Here is a 14,867-nt window from a genome sequence, read left to right as displayed (position 1 = left end):
TCCAGAGCCAAGACACTAAAATATTCTTAGTGTATTAGAACCTTTAGAGTTTTGCAGTATGGTTAGTACGTTTAGTAGCATTGCTTCATACTCTAGTTTGTGTTTCCAAATGGGCTACTTAACTTTGCTCAAAGTTCATATTAGGACTGGTGATCATGAATAGAGTGCGAGTGTTTTCTTTGTGTCCATGTCAACTTCTTGAAATTGCCCAGCTAGTCCCTATCTCATTTGTTTTCTAACATTAAAATAACAATAAAACAATATTGGAAATACAATACAGTTTATGTAATGAAAACCAAAACACAGAAGTGTTTATGAATATCTTCCCCCAGGGCAAAAATAATCAACCTACTACAGTTGGACTGGGCAATTCAATAGATGCCCCTGAACCTACCAGGTCACATTTATTCTAAAAAAATCTTTTTTTTCCCCAGACATAAATACGCATGGAATACTTAGATCCTTTTACCAGAAGGGAAAAAATGTACTTACCAATGAAATAATCAGGTACTCATTATGGAAGCTAACAGTACAGCTCAATAAATCCAAAGTTTATATATTACATTTTTGGGCACCAAATCTTCCTTCTTTAATATTAATCAAATACAAAGCCACTACACTGAAGTATTCTAAAACAGAATTATTGCAAGAAGTCATGGGATAAAAATTAATTTGGTTTTTGGAAATAATCAGGGAAAACTGAAGTCTTTTGAAGCTTTAAGAATCTCTCTCTCTCAGTTTTTATGGGGAAACTTACTTCAGATGGAGAGTCCTTTTCTTTCTTTTCCAAAACTACTGGGGGGTACTGTTTCACTTTGTAATAAATTATTTGAGTGCATTGTAGATAGGCTCTTAGAAAGGGAGCAATTTCTCCCTGCTTATTTCGAAGAGGACTAGGAAAACTGATTATTTTATGTGAGAGCAAAAATAGGTGAGCTACACTGAAATGCAGCAATCTGGATGAATCTTAGCTACATACCGCTATTTGGTAGGTAGCAATATTTGGTGGAGGGAAATATGAATCCCAAAATATTGCTATTAGCATGACATCTTTTTATAAAGGTAAAAATAATTAATATAAAAATATTCCCTTCTTAAAAATATATATGGACACCGTAGATCTATGTTTAGGAGTGGGGGGGGGGGGTGTTGTTGGGTGATGAAGAAAAGAGTCCAAGACAGTGATTGTCTTGGGTGAGAAGGACCAAGGAATTGGGGTGGCAGTAGCCCTCTGGTGATATGTGGGTTGTAGGCAAAGTCTTAGCTTTTCTGGGGGAGAGAGGGGTTTGAATGATTATTATACCATTAAAAAATAACAGATTAAGTGACTAATCAAAAATAATCCTACCTGGAATGCAGAAAATATTGACTAGAAAAATAATTTCAGTGTTTATATCATACAATTTAAACACCAAACCTTAAAGACAAGGTACAATTCCACATACTTGATTTGAAATCAAGGCCTCTGTATGCCCTGTTTTCTAACTAAAGACCGGTATCTGTTATATCAGCAGAAAGATGCAGTTTTTAAGATGTTGTTGGATTTCCGAAGTCAAAATATTATCATTGCTTTTGCATTTCTTTAAAAGATTTTATTTATTTATTTGACTCAGAGAGAGATACAGCGAGAGAGGGAACACAAGCAGGGGGAGTGGGAGAGGGAGAAGCACGCTTCCTGCCAAGCAGGGAGCCGGACACGGGGCTCGATCCCAGGACCCTGGGATCATGACCTGAGCCGAAGGCAGACGCTTAGCGGCTGAGCCACCCAGGCGCCCCTGATTTTGCATTTCAAAGTATGATTTTGCTTCAAGATTAGTGCACACACACTTGGGAACTGTGGAAACAGTATTTTTTTTAAATGCCCTAAACCCTGATTATTAGCTCTAAGATCTGTCCAAGCACCATGATACTAAGGGCTATCTCCCACTGTAGCGGGCACAAATGCAGCATGTCCAACTCCACTAAGATTTAATGTAGGCGGAACGAACTGTGTATAGAGTTTGCGCCGGGCGTACCCTGCCCAGTGTGTTTGTGCCCGAGGCAGACCAATGTTCAAGCACTTGGGGCAAGAGGTAGTTTTAAAGTTGCCAGGTTCAAGTTCAATAATCACACATCTCAAACATGACTCCAGCTGCTCTAGTGAATCTTTTAAAATATATATTCAAATTTTATTAGATTTTGAATATATTCAGGGTGCCTGGGTGGCTCAGTCAGTGTCTGCCTTCGGCTCAGTTCATGATCTCAGGGTCCTGGGATCAGAGTCCCACATTGGGCTCCCTGCTCCTGTTCTCTGTCACTATGTCTGTCTCTCTCTCAAATAAATAAATTAAATCTTTTTTAAAAATAAGAACTTTTGCGTATATTCAAATCTTATTAAAAATAAGAGCCCAGATTCAGCACTGATGACAAATGCTATCTCCTTCCCCTGGAAAATATGTTATCCATGTCAGCATTCCACAGGAGAGAGACCAGTCAGAAAAAAAAATATTAAGCATCTTAAAATGTGCTAAGGAATCAAATGGTGGAAAACCAGACACACCTGGGAGCCCAGATAAATGTCATGTAAAACTCTGTAGCCAAATGTCATTTTAAAATGCATTTAAAAGGGACAGGTACATGTCCACAAGAGCCAAACGATGGGAAGAGCCCAGGTGTCCATCCACAGATGAATGGATAAAAAAGATGTGGTATATGTATACAATGGAATACTACTCAGCCAACAAAAAAATGAAATCTTGTCATTTGCAATGATGTGGATGAAACTAGAGGGTATTATGCTGAGCAAAATAAATCAATCAGAGAAAGACAAGCATTATACAATTTCATCCATACGTGGAATTTAAGAAACAAAACAGACTAACACAGGGGAAGGGGAGGAAAAATAAAATAAGATGAAAATAGAGAGGGAGGCAAACCATCGGAGACTCTTAACTATAGGAAACAAACTGAGGGTTGCTGGAGGGGAGGTGGATTGGGGGAATGGGGTAATTGAGTGATGGGCATTAAGGAGGGCACTTGATGTAATGAGCACTGGGTATGATATGCAACTGATGAATCACTAAATTCTACCTTTGAAACTAATAATACAGTATATGTTAATTAAATTGGCTTTAAATAAAAAGATTAAATAAAAAGAACTACCCCCCCAAAAAAACCCATGAAATCCTAGTTATCAAGTCAGCCTAACAGTCAAATAGGACTGTGAATTCTTAAAATCAAGTTATAAACAGTTTATTGGTAAAATATAAACAAACAAACAAATGGGATAGGTACATATCCTTTCATTGTTAAAACAGTATTCTGTAATTAATTATTATAATAAAATAAATCCCTTTGGCCCTCCATGTTGTATTTAACGTTAAAGCAAAGGTGCAGGGAAAATGATCTCTTGAACTGTGTTTTAATTCAGTTCTTGGCTTAACATGGACTCTCTCTAAAATGCAATTCTGAAAATGCAGGGAGTGTAAAAAGAAAAAAAAAGCTACGTAGCTGATGGCAATCAAAGGAAAGCACCCAATCTACAGGTTAGATCACAAGTGTAACACTGAGGTCACAGATGACATCAGAAGGAACGGCTCGCAGTAGATACTCCACCCTCTGCAGGAGCAGGACAAGGAGGCCCAGGAGAAATCAACATCTCCCTCTCTGAAAGTTACGTACATCTTGACATTCAACGTTAAGCCCTCTATGCTCATCTATGGATTGAGTCCTCACAACAGCTCTATGACGCAGGTACCATTTTTATTGGTCCCACTTCTGGCCGAAAAGGATGATACACACGGGCTGAGTGGTTTGCCCAAGGGGTGACACAGTGAAGAGGTGGCAAACCTGAGGTTTGGACCCCAGTATCATGTCTTTAAAATCTAAGCTTTGGGGGATTCCTGAGTAGCTCAGTCGTTAAGGGACTGACCCCTTGGCTTCAGCTCAGGTCATGATCTCATGGTCTCGGGAGATTGAGCCCTACGTCAGGCTCTGTGCTCAACGGGGAGTCTGCTTGAGATTCTCTCTCTCTCCCTCTCCTTCTGCCGCTCCCCTCTATGCTTTCTCTCTCTCTCTAAAAAAATAAATAAAAATTAAAAAAAAAAAAAACCTAAGCTTTTAGCCACAGGGCTGTATAGACTTCTTTAAAAAAAATAAAAGGTTTTATTTATTTACTTGAGAGAGAGAGCACAAGTGGGGGGAGAGGCAGAGGGAGAGGGAATTTCAAGCAGACTCCCTGCTGAGCGTGGAGCCCAATGTGGGGCTCGATCTCAGGACCCTGAGATCATGACCTGAGCCGAAATCAAGAATCAAAGGCTTAACCAACTGAGCCACTCATGCGCCCCATGGGCTATATAGACTTCTGTAACGCACTCTACATCATACAGATTTAGAAAGCAGAGGAAAAAGTCTCCATATGAAGTGGTGTCCCACAGAACTGGCCCCTGCTGTGACCGCCAGAGCTAGTATATGCCATTTGCAAGCATTTCCAATTGTCTAAAACTTTTTCCCTTCCAAATGTAATGCACTTGGTACTTAAATAGCCCATGTGAAAAGCATCTCTTTAACAGTCATTTTATACCAATTTCACTGTGCTACTGACATCCTGAAAGAATTTTGTGTTGAAAATACAAGTTAATTCAAGCACCCCTACCTGTCCACAGGGGCTGTGCTCCAGGCCAATTCCTCCAGAATCAAGCAACAGAACTGAACCCTCCCCAACCACCTACCGCCCCAGGGTTTTTAATAAAAGCTTTTCAGTGGATCATGAAAAAAAAAATACAACCACCCTGAATTAGTATAAACCAGTCTACTCTAAACTTGTTTATCAATTTGATATTATGAGACTAATTTTCTGGATGTTATTTATTTATTTATTTATTTATTTATTTATTTATTTATTATGTATTTAATATTTACTATATGCCAGGCACTGTTCTGGGCAATCAGGAACACAACAAAGTTCTTGCCTTGCAGCTGCTTAAATTCTTAGTAAGAAGAAACACACTCTAGCAAAACAATGTAAGTTCAGATTTTTAAAAATGCTTTATAAAAATAAACATAATGATATAAAGAGTACTTGTGTGGAGGGGGAGGTGTTACTTTGGTGAGAATGACATGAAATTACCAAATTAAAAGTCTTCCTTTTATACCATGTTATTCTTTTTGTTCTAATAGCATTCAAATTAATGACCTAATTATGGCTTAAATAGAAATATTTACAATGTATTCATGGATAAAAGTGTTCACCAACATACTTAATGAAAACAGAAAAGAGAGAATTGACAGAAGCAGCCTTTTTCTGCCAGGCAAACTCCTATTCATCCTTCAAAACCCAGGTCACACTTCACAACTCCATAGCTTTTCCAATAGTCCTCAGATGGGACTCATTATCTGCCCCTCTTTACTGCCTCTGCATTTGTACATGGTTTGCTATATTCATAACACTGGACTATTATGATTTGTTTCCATTTCTATCTCCCTGATTTGACTGAACTCACTGAGAGAAAAGAAATTTGCATTTTCTCTTTTTATCTCCTTTGTCCGGCTCAGTTTTTGGCATGAAGCACATCAATGAATGTGGACTACACTGAATTGTGTTGTTAAAAAGGAATTCCTCTTTTCATATAATTCATACCTCCAGCAAGGCACTAGAAAAATAAACCATGACGGCTCAGTTAAACTTGGTCTCTCCTCCCACCCTGGTGCACTGCCACACTGGGAAAGTGGATTACAGATATTTAGGTATCAGATTTGCCTGTCTTCCTTGCTATTTATCCAATGCAGGAGGCGAAGCTGAATGAAAGGAGAGCATGTACTATTTTTACTCACATTATCTTAATATGCACTCAGAAAATCTCACAATGATTTTCACCACAACTGGTCAGATTCATTTAGTGGCTTCAAATTATTTTTTCTATGCCACTAGCAAAATACCTAGCTAGGCCATTCATTAACCAAGACATCTGAAGGAAAACTGTGGTCACAGAACAATTTTTCACTTAAGTCACTCATGAGGTTAAGTGCAGATTTCCAAACCAAAAGCTCACTTCCAAGATTGGCTTCAGCTACATCACTGAAGATTTTTTTTAAAAGAGTTAACACTATTTTACCAATGGTTCTAAAAAGGGCTTTTCAGTACATTGGCACATTCTGGTTCTTTCAACGTTCTTGGGGGTACCATTACTGTCCTCATTTTTTAGAAAAGAAATTGAGGTTCAGAGAGACAAGTGAATGTATCAGTGGTTACTCCACAGTCAGTACTGGATGCCAAGTCTTCTAAAGGTTTGGTCCAATGTGCCTTTTTCATCAGACCATGTACCACCACCATAGAAAATGTCCTCAATACAACACGGATGGTCACTAGTTATCTGTCACATTAATGTTACAAGTTGTCCATCTAGCAGGTGGGGAGCTTCTGGCTCATCTCAGTTGTGTTCGTTCACATGAATCAGAGTGAGCTTAGCACTCATTTAGTCTAGTCTTACCTTTCAGAGCATCCCTGACAGATGACTGCCCTACCTAAAATAGCACTCCTCCGTCACTCTCTTCCTTTATTCTGTTTTTATTTTTTTGCAGGACTTCTTACTTTCTAGAAATAGGATATATAGTAGAATGGTTAATTTTATGTATCAACTTGACTGGTCCACAAAGTGCCCAGACATTTGGTTGAATGTCATTCTGGGGGTGTCTGTGAGGGTTGTTTCAGGATGACATTAGCATTTGAATCTATAGATGGAGTAAAGCACATTCCTCATCCAATTGACTTAAGACCTAAACAGAACAAAAGACTGAGGAAAAGGGAACTGCTCCTGCCTAACTGCCTTGAGCTGGAACAGCGGACTCGATCTGAAACATTGGCTCTGCTTGGACCTCGAGCCTGCCAGTCTGCAGACTAAAACTTACACCACCAGCTCTCCTGTGTCTCCAGCTTGCTGACTGCAGACCTGCGGACTTCTTAGCCTCCATAATCACGTGAGCCAATTCCTTATAATAAATCTCTTTATATCTATCTATCTATCTATCTATCTATCTATCTATCTATCTATCTATCATCTATCTCTCTATTTTATCTATCTCTATCTATCTATTGATAGAGATAGATATATAGATATTGATATAGATATATAGTTATATAGTTACATAGTTTTATATATATATATATGTAGTTATTTATTTATTGACTGCAGCAAACAGTTGTCTTTGCTTCCTTTTTTTACAATAATAAAAAGACCTGCCATTTAGTGACTGCTTTCACCAGACGCTTTGCATGTATCTTTTCCATTTAAGCCTGATATTAATCCTACAAGGTAGGTGTTTTTCTCACTCCACTGAAAAAGAAAGTTTAGAAGCTTAGAAAGGTTAAGTAACTTGCCCATCATCACACACTGAGCAGGTGGAAAAGCTGAAATTCAAATCCAGGACTAACGCCAAAGCCTGAACCACTTAGCTATTGTCCTATGCAACTCCCTTCACAGGAGTATTTGCAAGGAAGGAAGGGAAGAGGGAAGGGAGGAATAAGGGAGGGAGGGAGGGAAGGAAGAAAGAAAGAGGGAGGGAAGGAGCCATTAAAAAGAGCATGAAATCAAAGTCATACTCACTTGCCCTCTATCCAACCTGGGATGAATAATACCATGACAACTTGTAGGCATATGAAGCCCAATCCCCGAACCACAGCCAAAAGAACATCTCAGCTGTCACTCAGAGCCCTGCATCTTAACAGTAACTGACAGTCCCATAAATATCACATTCGTTACATTTCTTCTCTGCTCAACAGCTATAAGGGACCAGGAGGAGACACTATAGCTGTCTTCAAATATTTAAAGGACTGTCATACAAAGGATAGATTAGTAGGGTTCTGTATGTCCACAAGGAGACAGATTTCAACTCAACTCAATGAAGAAGTAACAGTCAAGATTTCCATAGATCTCTGCCTTGGGAAACAGTGAGATCTCTGTCAATGAAAGCAGATGCAAGTCAACCCTCAAGGGCATGACTGAGAGGTCTCAACCATCCTCTCAACTGATGGAACTACATGGCTCTCTAAGTACCTTCCTATTCAAAATTCTAAGATTATTTCTTCCCTCCCCCACCTACCAAATTAAACCTGAACTATTCATGGTACTCTTCAAAGCTTTCCATAATTCAAGTCCACTTGACCTGTCCCTATTTATTTCACCCTTCATCCTAATAAAATTGCTCTCTTCTCCCCCCAAAATGGTCCCATCTCTAAGACTTTTGACTCAATTTTTATCCCCCATTCTGCCCCCCACCATTTGTTTCCACCTATCCTCTCCAAACCTTACTTACTTCTATGCAAAATACCTAAAATAGATTTTACTTCCTTGAAAAATATATGGTCCTTTTAAAATACTTTTGTACAGAGTTTGCTCTAAAATTTATTTGTATAATTATCTGGTTATTTCCTGATTTTTCTAAGATAATACAGACTCAAGAGAGGCTATTTCACTTGAACATCTTTATTTAAAAACAAAACTTTCTCAACTTCAGAAGCCAGTGTATTGCATTCACATTTATTTTCATGTCTGTATATAGTACTACGTGATTTGGGTATATGTTCACTTTGGTTGCTAGGTGAGTTTCTGAAAAACACAACCACTCGATCATCTCTATAATTCCAACTCATCCATAACAAACAGATTATGACATTTTGCAATTTCTAAGGCTGAGACACCTACTCAATCTGACACCAACAGTCAGGGCTGCAGGTATAGAAATAAGATGTTTAATACAAAATTCTTAGACAAGAAGGAAGGTATCAATCAGACAAGACTAAGCATTCCTACAGGAGAATCTATAGCGGGGCTCACAGCTGAAGGTATTTGATTTAAAAAAACCCCATACATTACAAGTTCTTTTAAAAATGAGGATACTTGAGGGGCTCCTGGGGGGCTCAGTCAGTTAAGCCTCTGCCTTTGGCTCAGGTCATGATCTCAGGGTCCTGGGATCTAGCCCGCATTGGACTCCCTGCTCAGAGGGGAGTCTGCTCCTCCCTCTCCCTCCACCCCCCCACCCTCCACCCCCTGCTGCTTGTGCGTGCTCTTTCTCACTCTCGCTCATGGCTCTCTATATCAAATAAATAAATAAAATCGTTTTAAAAATGAGGACATTTAAAACCTTATTTAAGGAAGAACTATGATCTCTTACTACCAGAGAAATCACAGGCTAAGAATGATAAAATTTGTTGGAGGTCCACAGACAAGGTGTCAAAATCCTTCTACAATGTCTTATCAAGTGTTGGGGAGAGGAGGACTAAAAGAACTGGAAGTCTGTTGCTAGGAGAATCTCATCCCCTTGCCCTCAGGAAATCCTGTCATTTTATATACACAGGTATAACGTACTTTGCAGTTGTTCAATGATTATTTTCTGAATGACTGATCCTGCTTTGTGTCTCTCTGAATTCCTGAAAACATGAACTGTAATGTTTCACATCAAGGAAAAAAAAACCAGAAATCAGCTTTCTGCCTTTTTTATGATAAAAACTTCTTTCTGTTAACACAGTCTTTCTGAATCTTCTCCACAGGATTGTGACCCTCTCTCCTTGAGTCTAAAACAAGCCACATCCAAATATTCAACAAATAGCTGTTGATAATGTAAGACACTCTGTTGCATTCTGTATGTTATTTTCTCTTTGAAATGAAGACATTAAGGAAACAGGAAATGGAAAATGGGTTGGAGACTGACAGTCCTTAGGTGCCTGAGATGTCCCAGGCCTGTCATCCATGGGCCAGCGATTCATCCTCACATCCCTGCATGCTTATTTTGACTATTATGCTGCTTTTGCCAATGAAGAAACTAGGGCTTAGAGAGGTTAATGCAGTAGTCCCCCCTTACCCATGGTCCTCCCTTATCCCGTGGTCCTCGCGGTCTAGAAGTAGGTGATCCTCCCCTGAGGTATCATCAGAAGGACAAGAGTGGCCTAATGCTTCGTCACAGTGCCTACGTTATTCTCCTCACTTCATCTCATCATGCCAGCATTTTATTATCTCACATCTTCACAAGGAGAAGAAGGTGAGTACGGGACTCTAAGGTAATTTTGAGAGAGGAAGAGAGACCACATTGATGGAAGTTTTATGACAGTGTATTGTTATAATTGTTCTATTTTATTAGTAGTTCTTGTTGTTAATCTCTCACTGTTCCTAATTTACAAATTAAATTTTATCATAGGTATGCACATATAGGGAAAAACATCATATATAGAGCGTTCGGTACCATCCGTTGATTTCAGGCACCCACTGGGGGTCTTGGAATGCATCCCCAGCAGATAAGGGGGGCTGCTGTATGCCTAAGTTTGCATGACTAGGTAGCAAGCGAGGGAAGATTTCACTGCGAGAGATGTTTGACCACAAAACCTGTGTGCTGTATTCCAAGCCACAGTGATCTCCCAAAGTAATAAGGAAAACAAGGGGGGAAAAAAGAAAGTTCTGTATGGGAAGGAAAAAGTATTCTGATGAAAATGTTTTTATTTATTCTCTTAAACCTCAAGCTGGAAAGCAATTCATATCATCTTCTGATGTCTCCTTTGAGCATGTTTCCCCAGACTCAGGGACCTACGATGTGTCTAATGCCTTATACCTGAGAGACTATTCTTTGCTTGCTCTGTGCTTCTGTGAAATGTTATGGAATTCTTGGAGGGAAGAAGTAAGGGGAAACAGGACGATAATTACATCACAGCTTTTCTGTTACACACCTGTAACAGATCGGGATTTCGCAACCTTTTTTTTTAGTTAATTAATTTTTTCTTCCTTAGGTCACCAGTTTATCGAGCAAGCTGAACTTGAACTTCTCAACCTTTTTCTTAATAAATTAATAAATAAAATTACCTAACATCACTTTTTAAAAACAGTGGGGTTTTTTAATGGGGGAGGGGCAGAGGGAGAGAGAGAATCTCAAGCAGGATCCACACCCAGTGCAGAGCCCAACACGGGGCTCGATCTGATAACCCTGAGATCATGACCTGAGCTGAAATCAAGAGTCAGAGGTTTCACCAACTGAGCCACCCAGGCATCCCTCAAAACAGGGGTTTTATTTAATACACCAAAAAAACTGAAGAACATACAACAGCACATGGCTAGGTCTCTGTCATTTAGAAATGGTTTCAACCACTCCTTCTATTCCTCCTCATTCTGATTTTGTCTTTTGAAATCTTATCTTTGAATCTGACATTCTACCTTTTCCCCAACAAGGACTCAGGGTGTGGCTATCTATTTATGCTCCTCAGGACTCTTTATGTTCTATTTGATCCCTTCTCAAATCTACATATTCTCTTTTTCATAGTCTCCCAATCTCTTCTCTTGTTCTGAATATTTCTATGACTTTAATAATATTGTTTATTTTATAGTCTTTATGTAATCATTCCATAATTGAAATCCATGGGATTCTGAGACCACCCTTTTTGTGTCTTCTGATTCTTACTCTTGGCACATGGTTTACTTCTGTGTTTCACAAGTTTGGATTATGAGCTCTTTCTTGACATTGCTTTATCTGTGGCCATCTTTAGAATTTGAGTTATTTGTTGTGCTTCAAATGTGATTTTGTGTTTGTATCTGTCAGGCACCCTACTTTTACCAACTCTGAGCAATTTTTATAGTAATCTCTTGAATGGAAGAATCCCAGAGCACTTGAAGAGTGTAAATTTGAATGCTTAATTTGAACATAGTATAGGCCCATGGTTATGAATTCTCAAGATGTTTTCCCATTCAGAGCACAGGGTAGACAGAGACACTTCCTCAAATTCTCCCTGTGCATATGAGCAGAGATATTTTAGTCCACCCTGGTGCTGTTGCTGGTACACTATATCAGCTGTCTAGATAATAGTTATTATAACAATAAAGAAAAAAAGGAAAAGGAGGAAGGGGATAGTGAAGCAGAAGAAGAAGGAAAAGGAGGAGGAGGAAACATCTACCGAGCATGTCTAGGAGCCAGGCACCCTTCTAAATACTTTAATGCGTGATTTCCAGCCCAGAACCTAATTCCAATGTCCAGTTTATGAATGAACCCAACCCCTCCCCTCTCACTTCTAAGAGTCAAGATCTAGCCAGCATTAACCTTCAAGCCCCACCCATTCCCCTTTGTTGTCGCTGATCTTCTGACTCCTGCCTTACCCAAATTCAGATCCCCAACAGTCCCATTCTTGTTGAACTGAACAACTAGCCCTGAGCTTGGTAGATCTAAGACCCAGAATAACTGGTGGAAAAGGTGGTAAAATTTCAAATTTATCTCAAAGCCAAGAAACCATAAAACTATTAACAGGAAATAAGCAAACCTAGTAAGTAAAAATACACCTTCAGAATAATCATGTGTCCTGGCTGTTTTCAACCATAATGATGATACGTAATGCAGACCTGACTCCTCTCTAAGAATGAGTCCCTGCCAGACTATATTAGTTGAGTGAGGGTAGAATCCTGCCTACTGTGATCACCAGTTAATTCCCAGTGCCTAACACAGTGCTCAGCACTAAGGGGTAATCACCAAACTTCCTCTATGCATTTATTGTTAAATCAATAACATAAAAGATTGGCCTGTGATTATATTGATTCATGCAAACTATACATTGTAGTATCAGTAGCCAATATTTATGTAGCCCTTACTATGTTCTAGGCACTTGACACATGTTAACTAATTCAATCTCACAACCAACTTTTGGGAGTTGCCATGTTTCAGATTTTAAAAAAAGTCAAATGGGATAGCTAGTATGAGAAGCAGCGTCCACTGAAGGTTTACATGGGAGAGCACATCTATGCAATCCTTACTGGAAATACGAACACAGAGCAGCTGTTCTCAGGACAGAAAGAAATTACTCGGTTCATCAAATGATTCTGTTCCAGCACATTCAAAAATAAGGAACAGCAATCTTTTTCTGAAAAGGGCAGGATAGGAAATGTTTTAGTCTTTGCAGGTCATAGGATACCTGTTGCATCTGCTCAGCTCGGTTTTTGTGGGAAAGCAGCTACAGACAATATGTAAAGGACCGAGCACAGCTATGTTCCAATAAAACTTTATATAAGAAAACAAGACTGTACGTGGCCTGTGAGCCATAGTTTGCCAATCCTCAAAAGAATAACTTGTGCTCATTTCATTTTTTTCCTAGGAAAAAAAGACCCTCCCCTTATCTTCTCATTGTAGAAAACTAAAAAAAAAAAAAAAAAAAATTATTTCATTAAAAAAAAAAGCAAAGCAGGTCAGAGGTCTTAATTGAAAAACCACAAAGAGGGAAAAAAACAAACTCTATGCAACTTTTCCTATCTGTTTCATAATCTTTTTCAATCGGGTTCTGCATTCTTGTGCAAAACACCAAAAATAACTGAAGAAAGCTGTTTGGACAACAAAGGAGAAATAGCCGTTGAGGCAAACATGCCAGTATTACGCTCAAAGGCAAATACCACTTTTGTTTGTGAGTTTGTTTCGGATTATTGAAGAAACATGTACAGTCGATTGAAAGCAAGTAACTCTTTAGCTGCACAGCAACTTCTGTTAAGGATCTTAGCTCTTTACATTTAAACCAAAATTCTAAACTATGTGTGTGAAATATGTCTGATTGTATCTGAACCACTATAAATGTCAACTCTTGGACCAAAAATTAGACTGTAAACAAAACAAGGAGCAGCGGAGTTCACTGAGAATCACGGGACTAACACATTTGGAAGAGGGGATGTGGCAAGTGGTACATCACAACTCGGGTGGGGAAGGCCTTCTTATTGCCTTCAGGCCCTGTGAACATTCTTCCCCAATCTCCCGGGAGCCCTAACTCTTGCCTGGATTGTCGCCACTGTTGACAACTTACTTTTTAAGACAATTCTCCCCCACAGCCAATGCCGTGGGATCATGACTGGAGCTGAAGGCAGACGTTTAACCGACTAAGACACCCAGGTGCCCCTATAATCGTGTTTAGTGAGTAAAGCAAATGCACTGCTGAAGGAATGATCCTCTGGGTGTTCATCACAGTTATCAAAGCATATGTCCAAGTGATTCCTACTTTTCCATTGTCCATTTTCCTGTATTTCATTCGTTTCACCTGATCTTTCATTTTAAAGGGCAGGAGGAAGGTGAATCAGGGAAAAAATAAAGAACTTAGAATATTTAGGAATATCAAGCTAGAGCTAAATTCTGTGGCCAACTCTAATCCATGGATAGAAGATAGATTTCACCTTGAGTGCCATTTTTAAAGCACCACATGGTGAAGAATGCTAAGCCAAAACTCAGCTGAGAACCTACATGTAAAATCCTCCAGAAAAATATTTACAAATCTATTTTTTTTAAAGAAATAAGAAAGATAAATCAGAAACTAACGAGTTTGGTTATTTAGAAGGGGTGAGTAAAACTAGGTAGATGAAACAAGGAAAGTGATACTTCTCTTGAGTATTACACCTTTGTATAATTTTTTTGCTCTTGGAACCACATTAATGTTTATGCATTCATAAATTAATCCAGCTGTATTAAAAATGAATGACAAAACCACAATGAAGGGGGAAGAAAAGAACTAACACAAGATCCTTTTGAACACAGATGTTTTATTATATACCCACACTAAAGGCATGTATTGAAGTCTAATTAATAGATTTTTTTACTGTGTGTATAGATTTGAAATTCTAAAACACTTTTATGATTGAGCATGTAAGCAGATATATTTAAGATATTGGGAGCCATGTTTCCCAATGCTCTTGCAAAAGGGTTATAAATATGGAAAGAAAGGGGTAAGAATGAATTCTGTGATATGGGTCTAAGGTAGATATAAGATACAACAAGATAGATGATAGATAGATGATAGACAAATAGATAGAGGTGTGGGTGTGGTGCAAGAGAAATTACCTGAAAATGAACAACATTTAGACTGACAACAGGCTTGTCAAAAACGGGAGCCAGAAGAT

The 14,867-nt window shown here is 38.8% G+C and overlaps 1 protein-coding gene across 1 annotated transcript in view; it reads right to left on the bottom strand.

Moving 5' to 3' along the window:
• COL14A1 (collagen type XIV alpha 1 chain) overlaps positions 1-14,867 on the bottom strand; it is a 209,517-nt gene that overhangs the window by 155,370 nt on the left and 39,280 nt on the right. The gene's annotated exons all lie outside the window — the stretch shown is intronic.

This window comes from Phoca vitulina, unplaced genomic scaffold (assembly GCF_004348235.1).
Source record: "Phoca vitulina isolate PV1807 unplaced genomic scaffold, GSC_HSeal_1.0 scaffold18, whole genome shotgun sequence".
NCBI classification, from domain to species: Eukaryota; Metazoa; Chordata; class Mammalia; order Carnivora; family Phocidae; genus Phoca; species Phoca vitulina.
The sequence above is the reverse complement of the archived record's forward strand: the minus strand, read 5'-3'. Positions and strand labels throughout refer to the sequence as shown.